The sequence below is a fragment of the Brachyhypopomus gauderio genome, chromosome 1 (genome assembly GCF_052324685.1).
Source record: "Brachyhypopomus gauderio isolate BG-103 chromosome 1, BGAUD_0.2, whole genome shotgun sequence".
Taxonomy (NCBI): Eukaryota; Metazoa; Chordata; class Actinopteri; order Gymnotiformes; family Hypopomidae; genus Brachyhypopomus; species Brachyhypopomus gauderio.
Window position 1 is genome coordinate 9,080,442 of NC_135211.1, and position 11,389 is coordinate 9,091,830.

General features: G+C 40.3%; 1 long non-coding RNA gene across 1 annotated transcript; it reads left to right on the forward strand.

Moving 5' to 3' along the window:
* Window positions 1–531: 531 nt before the first annotated feature.
* LOC143526633 (uncharacterized) lies at window positions 532–3,241 on the forward strand. The gene is made up of 3 exons (XR_013133912.1): window positions 532–2,383; window positions 2,640–2,747; window positions 2,914–3,241. It is a non-coding gene; the product is annotated as an uncharacterized LOC143526633 (long non-coding RNA).
* Window positions 3,242–11,389: the final 8,148 nt, after the last annotated feature.

Sequence of the window (11,389 nt, forward strand, 5' to 3'; positions counted from 1 at the left end):
CGTGGGTTGGAAGATCAATGTGAGACACGCCCCCAAATACGGTATAAAATGATGAAGCAGAGTTCCTGTGGGACTTACAGATGAACACTAACAAAATGGTAATGGCTAACCAACCATACATAGTAGTAGTTAGTTGTAGTAATTGGAGATGTGAGCTTGGGGCTGTGAGCACAAAACTGGGAGTATTGCTCTAACAGATCCGAGATCCCTGTCCAGAAGTGTGCTGTAAGGTACTGTGCAGAGCTTCTTTTTTAGAGGTGTTTCCTAACTTTTGAGACACCCTGTATATGCAGACAAGAAATTTGGAGGAAGTATAGGAGAAGATTGCACAAATGGTCTAATCACAAACTAGTTATAGTTCATTTTGCTTGAGTAAGTCTTTTGGTACACTGTAAAAAAAAAATCCTAATTTTATGGAAAATAACTAAATATTTAATGTATTTTAACATTTTTTCCAATTGTATGCAAAACTTTGTAAAATTACAGACATTTGTAATTTGACAAAATGTCTTTTATTTTAAGTATTATGACAATAATTACAAGTTACATGCTTTTCTCGTTTTTTTACGGAAATAATACAGTATTATTTATACGGTATTTTTCTGCTTTCTTAAATTATATACAGATTCATGTATAATTACAGCAATTATCTGCAATTAAACATTCGGTTGATTATATAAAGGTTTATGTCTGTAAGAACTAAAAAGTTTTTTTCTCTGTCATTTTAATCTAAATCTTATGTCTTTTGGCACTGCTGGTTTAAACATGATTTTCAATGTCAGAAATGAATGTGGTTTTCATAGTATTAGCTTACATGTATCAATACTCGTATTTTGATTGTTAGGCGTCCTCGTAATTCAGAGGATCCATTGATGTTCAGGAGAAAAATATACACAGAACAAAATATATAGGTTCGGACATATTAATTTGCGACAGAACGTGATGGTAATTGATTTGACGAAAAAGAAAATAATTTCTGCAATTGAAAATGCTCATTTTTATGATGCCTACAGAATGAAGAGTGACTTCCTAATGTCAGTTCAGACATTAGATTTTTACATTGGCATATCTAAAGTATGTAACTGTAGTAATGGCTGTAGGAGATTTCTGTTGATTGTTCCATCTCTATTGATGTCTATTCTCATTTTAGTTCTTGTGCAGTCAATGGCAATAGAAAATGGCAGTTTGTTTGGGTGTTGGACTTTTAAAAGAAACATTTCTAAACACTGGGTCTATACTTGAAAATAACCAAGGAAATAACCTGTAACACACTGAGAGACAGATGAACTGATATACTGGTAGACGTACATTGTAATGGAACAGGCTTTTAAACTTAAAAATGTGTGTGCCTATAGTTACACACTGGAATAAAAACACAAGTTGAACAACCACTTAGATATAAATGTTATCGCTAGGCTAGGGGCATAAACGTGATTTGAGCTCAACGTATTGCTTTTAACCATAATTGGTTAATCTGACTGTCATTCAGGAAACTGGCCAATGACAACTGTTCGCGCCTCTCAGGTCATGTTTGAAAATTTCAGTGAGTGCTGACGCTGGACATTACGGTCGGTCAGCCTACGAGCTGTGGTGGCTAGCTACCTGGATTATTTTACATCTGTCTGCCAAATTATTATTTTGAGCGGATTATCGTTGGATTATTCAACAAAATAAGATGGAAACGGGGCACAGTGGAAGAAAATTTAAGTGAAGCATTATTGGTGACATCAGGTAAGAAAACGTCCTTACTTTATGTAAGCCAACGTTAGCTAGTTAACTAACTAGTTAGCCCAGTTTAAAAACACATTTCACTTGAATGTTTCATTTGATAAAGATGAAAACAATAAAATATTAATATCTAATATTTTCAGATGCTTTAAAATACTTTAATTCGGTCACTGTTAAATACATAATGGGTTAAATAATGCTCTATGCGGTAATCAAGTCTTTGTTATAAGGTTCATTGAACATAACTAAATCTAGCGACAGCTAGTTACGCAAATTCGGTCTCGGTCTCATTTTGAATTGGTTTTAAATGTGAGGTGAACCTTGAAATAGTTGAGCATTTTTCTGAGGTAACGTTAAGTCTAATTTGCTAGGAACGTCGCCGACTATTCTATCGCTAATGATTAATATTCACATTAAATGATGTACAAATCAATGTGCTTAACAGTTCAGCTTTCTCCATATGCCACTGATGTCGCATTTTGTAGTTGACGTAATTTCTACATTTTTAGCACTCTGGATCTGGATTGTGGGTGACAGACATTAATGGGGTTTAAAAAATCCGCCTCCATCACGTTCTGCGTGGCTGAATATTGTACCGTCCACCAATGGGCAGCGTCGAGGGGTGGAGTCTTCAGGCCTCCCAGCAGGCCCCGCGGTGAGTTCCCTGTTTCCCTGGAGGTGTGTTGTAGGCCTATGTGTGTTAGTGTGCATTACTGTTCCCCCTCCCTTTCCCCCTTAGAATCAGTGTATTTGGCACTTGTTTATGCTTTTAGCGTGTTGCTTATAAAATAACAGTTTGCTAACATTGGTGTCATGACTCATTCTGGTCCTTCTGACTCGACACCGTTACAATATGCAATGAATATGAATAGACTTAAAACTGCAGCATTTTTTTGTCGAAACCTTTCCAGATTAATGGAGAAAATCCTATGCAATTAAAATTAATGCTGCTGCTGGACCACTTCTCAGTTAAGCTAATGCAGATCTGCACTGAAGAAAGAAAGGGTGAAGGAGACCAGGTATGGTTTGTGTAAAAAATTAAAACACCAGTATTGGGATCATTGTGAAGATTTTGTCCATTGCATTTTAACCCTTAGGGAATAAATATGCTTTCTCATACGTTAAATATGTAAAGCAAAAAAATAATATGCACCAAGTTTGGCCTACATTTTGTTTACTGTACAGAGCAGGAGCGCAACACAGCCCAGAGCAGGAGCGCAACACAGCCCAGAGCAGGAGCGCAACACAGCCCAGAGCAGGAGCATCACAGCCCAGAGCAGGAGCGCAACACAGCCCAGAGCAGGAGCACAACACAGCCCAGAGCAGGAGCACAACACAGCCCAGAGCAGGAGCGCAACACAGCCCAGAGCAGGAGCGCAACACAGCCCAGAGCAGGAGCGCAACACAGCCCAGAGCAGGAGCATCACAGCCCAGAGCAGGAGCGCAACACAGCCCAGAGCAGGAGCGCAACACAGCCCAGAGCAGGAGCGCAACACAGCCCAGAGCAGGAGCACAACACAGCCCAGAGCAGGAGCACAACACAGCCCAGAGCAGGAGCACAACACAGCCCAGAGCAGGAGCACAACACAGCCCAGAGCAGGAGCACAACACAGCCCAGAGCAGGAGCGCAACACAGCCCATAGCAGGAGCATCACAGCCCAGATCAGGAGCACTAGCTCACAGTACAAATCAATCTGGCCATTATGTTGAGGTGAGTGACTCTCCCTGCTGCACCACTACACTGGATCTTCAGGATCTGCCACCTCCTGAATCCCTCTTCACTGTTTATGTGTTTTCCAAGATAGATATCATTGTCATGATTCAACATAACAGAGAAGTCTGATCCCTTTTTGAAATGGCTTTGCAGTTTTCATTCTTGGATGAAAACTGATGTCCAGATGTATAAGCTTAACAAAGCTCTGTAGGTTTTCAAAGGGACTCCAATAAGGTGAACGTATCACATTTTTTCTTCTCTTTGAAAAAGAGCTTTGTTAACCTGCACACTTGTACCCCTAGACATCAATTGTTTTCCAAGGATGAACTTTGAGTAGTAATTTCAATATCAATAAATTTTCTACCTGCAAAGATTCAGAATCTTACCAAGTAAATTATGATTCAAAGACATATCATTTATACCAAATCATGGTAAATATTTCAGCTCATAAGAACTATAATATTTGTAATGTTATTGGCACAAAATTAACAGCAGCTAACTTTGGATTTTGTCTGCAACTTTTTAACAGGCAGACTTCAGCTTTTCACTTCTGAGAGGCCAATGACCAGATCCTGCAGATTTCTTCTCTGCAACATACGGAGAATACAACCCTTTCTTTCACAGGAAGCTACCCAGGTGCTTGTACAGTCTCTCATCATCTCAAAGCTGGACTACTGCGACTGCTTACTTATGGATCTTTCTTTACGGGTCATCAGACCTCTACAAACTGATCCAGAATGCAGCAGCACGACTGGTCTTCAATCTCCCCAAGTTCACATGTCACTCCAGTGCTGCATTCTCTTTACTGCCTTCCAGTAGCTGCATACATCAGATCTAAAACCTCGATGCTTGCTTGCAAAGCCAAAAATGGACCAACCCCTCCCTACATGATGGCCATGGTCAAAGCCCCATCCAAACCTTGAGTACTTTGAACCTCAAGTACGGCTTGGCTTAAAACGCCATGCTTAAAGTCTCACGGAAAACAAACTTCAAGACCTGTCCTGGCGCCGAGATAGTGGAATGAGCTTCCATTGACTGTCCAGACTGCAGAGTCCTTAGCAGTCTTCAAATGTAGACTGAAGACTAATCTGTAGAACAGACTAAATCTCTAGCACTTGTCATAGTTGTTTCCGTTGTATGATATAGTACCTATGTGAGTTTGCATTTCTTGTAGGTATCCATTTTAATTTCTGTAGTTTAGCAATATTCAGCCTATGTTTTTGTGTACTTCTAGGTATTTGCATTGATTTCTGTAGTTTAGTAGTATTCTGGTTCGAGGGTATCTTGAATTCTGACCTATCTATGTACTATTTAGAATTAATTCTGTGAACAGATGGCAAAGCACTTCGTAAGGTGCTCTGGATAAGAGCGTCTGCTAAATGCCCCACATGTAAATGAGAAGGAGTGTATCTTTCATGTCACATCAGTGTTATGTGTTTGTAGTTGTGTTCAGGCTACTGATATTGGTGATAGAGAAAGACACTGAGTACAGTCCTGGGGATTTAAATGATTAAAAGTGATGATAGAGGACATTGAGGTGCTCAACATTGGTATAATATACTTTTTCATTTGTATAAAATAACTGCAGTTTGCATTCCACGTTTGAGTTTGTCCTGGAAGTCACGATGAATATGGACAGGAAAAATCTGTAAAATTACGGTACTTCTCTGCAGAACTTTTTGTGCTGTCACTTTATTGAAAGTGCTTAATTGTACTAATTCAGGGAAAAGTTGTAAAATAAAGGTATTTCTCTGCAAAACTTTTAGTACTGTCACTTTATTGAAAGTGCTTAATTGTAATAATTCAGGGAAAAGTTATAAAATAATGATATTTCTCTGCAAAAATATTAGTGCTGTCACTTTATTAAAAGTGCTAAATCATAATAATCCAGGAAAAATCTGTAAAATAATGGTATTTCTCTGCAAAAATATTAGTGCTGTCACTTTATTAAAAGTGCTAAATCATAATAAACCAGGAAAAATCTGTAAAATAACGGTATTTCTCTGCAGAATGTTTAATGAATTTTTCTGTAAATTTATTGTTTTTCCACTTAATTTAAATCAGGGTTTTTTACTTTAAAATTAAAGTTTTTGTTTGGCAGCCGCTGCTGCCAGGCGTTTACCGTTTTTTTACGATTTTTTTTTTTTTACAGTGTAGTGTTCCTGTTCATAAGGGGAATTATTTGGTCACTAGGTTGTAAACTCCAGATAACTATGATGCCCTCTCTTAGTCTCATGATGAACATGTTAAATGGGTTTAGCGCAGCAGTTAGGTGATGCACAGGTGCTGGTAGAAGGTAATTTTATAAAGAACAGGGGCTGTGTCTGGCATCCATAAATCCCATTTAAAGTTTATCTCTTTAGAGCACATATGTCAAAGTCAAGGCCCGCGGGCCAGACCCGGCCCTCGAATTGATTATCTATGGCCCCCTGGATGATATTTAATTACTATTAGAACTGGCCCGCAGGCCACAGCCGCCCGCTGGTGTTTTGCACGCACAAACACTACATTCCCCACAATGCAACGGTAGCCCGCGAAGTCACTGCAGTGCACACAAGCGGCGAGGGTCCGCTCTGCGAAAATGATGTAATCGCAGTGGCTCCGCCCGTGGGTGAGGGCGTCGCGTGCTGTCGATTTGCGAGGTCGTGCACCTCTCGAATTTTGTAACTTTGCGCGCACCAGCACGTTAAACTTAATTAAGTTAAATATTTATACATCTATTCGAAATGATTCGAAATAATTCGCTTTTTATTCACATTATTTAATGGTTGTTTATTTTCAAAACGCCCAATCTTAACGTCTTCACGTTCTCTCATGTTTCATCCATGGAATTTCGTCCTGGAATAGATATTTGTTGTGAAACGAAGTAATTACAATTTCAAGCATTTTCAAGTACTTTAGCCTAAATTCCAGCACTTTTCAAACCTTTATTACTTTATTCATTTAATGTACCTTACAGAACATGTTTTCTTTGAAGGAAGTTTGTTTTTATCTGTTTGCTTGTTGAAAAATGTTTTCACTTGAAATTACTGACAGATCCATAAGAAAATATTGCTTTATTCATTTAAGCATTAAATAATAAACACTGTGTTAGGTCTTGGTTCAATAGGCTATGTGCAATCATTTCAATATGTTTTAATAAACATTGAACCAGTCCGGCCCTTGGCTTGTAGCAAATTTGGTTTTTTGGCCCTCGGTGCATTTGACTTTGACATCCCTGCTTTAGAGGTATACACAATTTTGTACTAATGCTCCTTGTGCCAGTTGTAGACAGAGCTAATGTGCCCTCTCTCAAAAGGGCTGTTTGACATTTTCAGTTACAACGCTGAAAAAAATAAACATTGACATGTTAAATTAAAAATCTGATTAGCAAAATACAGATTATCAAATGTTTGAGAGTGTGTGTGAGAGAGAGAGAGACTGACTGTCTACATGCTGTAAAAGTCATGAGCATTGCACATTGCACAGCCACGTGGTATCTCCTGATTCTTACATCGTCTCAGAAATCTGACAATATTCTACAGTAAAAAATCTTCTTCTGGATTTATACAGTCACTTATGTGGTCAATCAAACCGGCTTGTCAGATTTCTGAGACTATGTAAGAATCAGGAGATACAGCCATAGAAACTAAGACAAATATACTGTATGCACTACATTCTATCACCTGACAGGCCAAGTTCACAGGATGATTATAAAAATATTCTACAGTAAAAATTCTTCTTCTTCTGGATATATACAGTCACTTATGTGGTCAATCAAACCTGCTTGTCAGTTTGCTGAGACGATGTAAGAATCAGGAGATACAGCCATAGAAACGTACAATACATTCTATCGCAGCGACATAACGTAACTACCGCATTATTTTTTAAGGTGGAACGGAAAGTGCGAATAAGACACTGGCGAATAAGGAACCAACTTCAGCCTCGTGTTCGCTTTAATTGAACGTTTTTGGGCAGCTGAGTTTAATACCTTTTCATGTGACAGGGTGCGCTCCTGAGTCCATGTCGATGTGATGGCTCTGTGCGCTGCACACACCAACCGTGCTTCATCCGCTGGATCAGTGAAAGAGGTATTAGCACTAAGAATCCTCTGCAGGTGAGTATATTCTGTATGTGTGTGTGTGTGTTGTGTGTGGCGACATGTTCGAGGGCATGTGTGAAGCGTCTAGTGCAGTAGGGTAGAAGTTCTTGTGAGTGCGTAAGTCTCCTCCTGTCAGTACAAAGCCTCTCAACTGCCAAGACTCCTGCGGTGCCTCCTCGTGGCCACACATGGTAACTGGGTACCTTACAGTCCCAGGCAAAACTGCAGGGGATCTCGGAGCAGCAGTGGGCCCCAGAGACGTGGTGTACAGGCCTACCTCTAGGGGATGTGCCCAGGCACGTGTCAACCACTGCCCCAGCTATGGGCAACTAGCTCCACTGCCTTGTGGATAAGCCTGTTGAGGCAAAGCTAAGGGAGCACACCTCTACAGAAAAGCAATGCGCTGGTGGTGCGCAAAGGCAGGCCTGAATATAGCAAGGACCTGGCAGCCTCCTGCAGCCATGATGAGGAACTGGTTGTCTTGGGCCTACCCATGCCACCAGGCTCACCTTATTGTGGCAAAGATAGTGCGATCGGAGATTGCGCACCTCCTATGGCACTTTAAAAACTCCTTTGCGCAGGTATCCACCTTTGACCACGGTGAAAATTACCTGGACCTACATCTGGTTGAAGTCTGGCGGCGATGGGGTCTGTGGCAACGGGAGCAGGTATGAATGGACTGGAAGCTCCTAGTCAGAGCCCTGCACGTCAGCGGCACAGGGTATTGGTCACCGACAGTTGGGGATGAGTGGTGACTGTCCTCGGCAGACCCCTGTGCGACTGAACAGCTCTATTTAGGGACCCCACTGCTCACCTCAATTTGAGGAAGGACCTAGAAAAGGTGGTCCAAAAAAATGCCACTCAGTTCACGCTTGGACAGGTTACCGTGCCTGTCAAGTCATTCCACCACTGCGGTCGAAATAAAAGAAATAAATTTTATAACTTAAAACTGGCAACGTGGAACATAAGGACCCTTCTGGACCTCCATGGCAAATCTGAAAGACCCCACAGAAGAACAGCATTGGTGGCAGCCGAGCTGAGGCGCTATAATATAGACATCGCAGCCTTGAGTGAAACCAGGCTACTGGACGAAGGATCACTGACAGAGGAGGAGATGGGTTATACTTTTTTCTGGAAAGGCTACCCCCCTGGTGGCCAACATCTGCATGGTGTGGGACTGGCCATTAAGAACACACTGCTGCCAAGACTCACTGAAACACCTGTGGGCATCACTGAAAGACTGATGACTCTCTGTATCCCCTTGGTGAAGAACAGATTTGCTACATTTCTCAGTGCATATGCTCCAACCCTGCCCTCCAAGAGCGAGATAAAATACTTCTTGTATAATTCACTAGATGAGGCTTTACGTAGAGTCCCCAAAAGTGACAAGATCTTCTTGCTTGGGGATTTTAATGCTCGAGTGGGACAGGATAGTGGGATATGGAATGGAGTGCTGGGCAAGCATGTGATTGGTCAGGCCAACTCAAATGGGATGAGGTTACTCGCCCTCTGTTCTGAACACAATCTGACCATAACAAACAGCATCTTCCTAAATATAAAACATCATGGATGCATCCATGATGCATGTTTTTTCCATAAAGCATTCCGCTGTAAGCAGATCTCATTAGGGGAACATCCTACGTTTGAATATCTGGCAGTACAACTCAACAGTACTTATTCAGTTCTTTTGATTGTTATCTATCATCCTCCCAGACTACATGCAGATTTTCTTGAAGATTTTGAAGAAATGCTTTCAAGGATTTCAATTGATTTTGATTATGTTTTAATTAATTGCTGGGGATTTTAATATTCACATGGATATATCCACAAATCCAATCACTTCTGAGTTCATGAGAATGCTTAACTCTTTTGATCTCATACAGCATGTATCAGGCCCAACTCATAAGCATGGCCACATTTTAGATTTGTTCATTTCTAAACGCATAGAGGTTAATAATACTGAAATTATTGATGTTGCAATCTCTGATCATTTTGGTGTGTTTTTCAATATGTCACTATCTACTAGAACACTCAGTGAAAAGCGCACAATAACCAAGCGTTATCTCAGTGCTGGCAGTGCCGTGGCCTTCACAGACATGATACAGTCCCTCCCTTCCCTTTCAGAAAATGGGAATGAGCTAGTTGATACATTCGCACACAGAGTTAGGAACTGTATTGATGCTGTGGCACCAAAGGTAACTAAAATAATATCTGGTAAAATTAAGATGCCCTGGAGAAACACTCCATCTATTGTAAAATTTAGGCAAGATTGTAGGCAGGCTGAGAGACGTTGGCGAAAGTCAAAATTGCAAGTACATTTTGATATTTATAAAACAACATTGCAGAATTACAACAGTGAAGTGAAATCAGCAAAGAAAAACTATTTCTCTACCTTAATCAATTCATCCAATAATAACTCAGCTGTCTTGTTCAGAAGCATAGATCAGCTAGTAAACCCCACCTCCTGTGGCTTCCCTGAGACTGTTTCAGTTGAAAAATGTGAGGAGTTTGCTATATTTTTTAGGGACAAGATTACTAGTATAAGGCAGAACATAGCAACAAGCACTAATAGACCATCAACCCTTACATCAGTTACTCAGCCTAACTTTAATATGTCTTATTTCCAAGAAGTTGACATGGTAACACTACTTGATGTGATCTCATCACTAAAATCCTCTACTTGTGAACTGGACCCTTTACCAACATGCTTTTTCAAGCAGGTTCTGAGCTCATTAGCAAATGAAGTTCTAAGGATTGTTAATCAGTCTCTGCAATTGGGTGAATTCCCTAACATTTTTAAAACAGCAATGGTTAAACCACTATTAAAGAACAGAAATCGTGATCCCACAATTCTCAATAATTATCGACCTATATCTAACATTTCCTTTATTAGCAAAATCATTGAAAAAGTTGTGTCAATCCAGTTGAATGATTTTGTCAAAGTAAATCAAATAAATGACACATTTCAATCTGGTTTCAGAGCTCTCCACAGCACTGAAACAGCACTAGTTAAGGTAGTAAATGACTTGAGATTGAATAAGGATGCAGGCAAACTCTCAGTCCTTTTTCTGCTGGATTTAAGCGCCGCTTTTGACACCGTTGATCATGAAATACTTCTTGGGCAGGCCTTAGTGGCTTAGTCTTAGACTGGTTTAGATCGTACCTAACTGGGCATGATTATTATGTAGCATTAGGTTCCTCTTCCTCCACACGTCAAAAAATAACTTGTGGCGTCCCCCAAGGATCAATTCTTGGGCCGTTACTATTCAACCTATATATGCTTCCGTTACTACATATCATTAATAAACATGGTATTAGCTATCATCAATATGCAGATGACACTCAACTTTACATTTCTCTAGAACCAAAGGCCCTACAATCAATTTGCTCACTGTTTGACTGCATAGATGATATACAGACATGGATGTCTGACAACTTTCTGCAATTAAATAAACAGAAGACAGAATAAACAGAAGACAGAGGTTCTTGTTCTTGGCAGTGATTCACAAAGGAATGATGTCCAGACTTATTTAAATCAAATGAATCTGAATACCAGTCAATGTGTTAAGAACCTGGGCGTCACCTTTGATAATGAGCTCAGCTTCAAATCACACATCATGACTACATGCAAGACAGCTTATTTTCACCTTCGAAACATCGCTAAGGTCCGAGATATGCTCTCTCCTGCTGACAGTGAAAAACTTGTCCATGCATTTATCACATCAAGGCTAGATTAATGTAACACTGTTCTATCTGCTCTATTTCTCACCTACAGAGAGTTCAGAATGCAGCTGCAAGGGTTCTGACTTGCAGGAGAAAGAGAGATCATATTACACCTGCACTCCACTCACTGCACTGGTTACCTG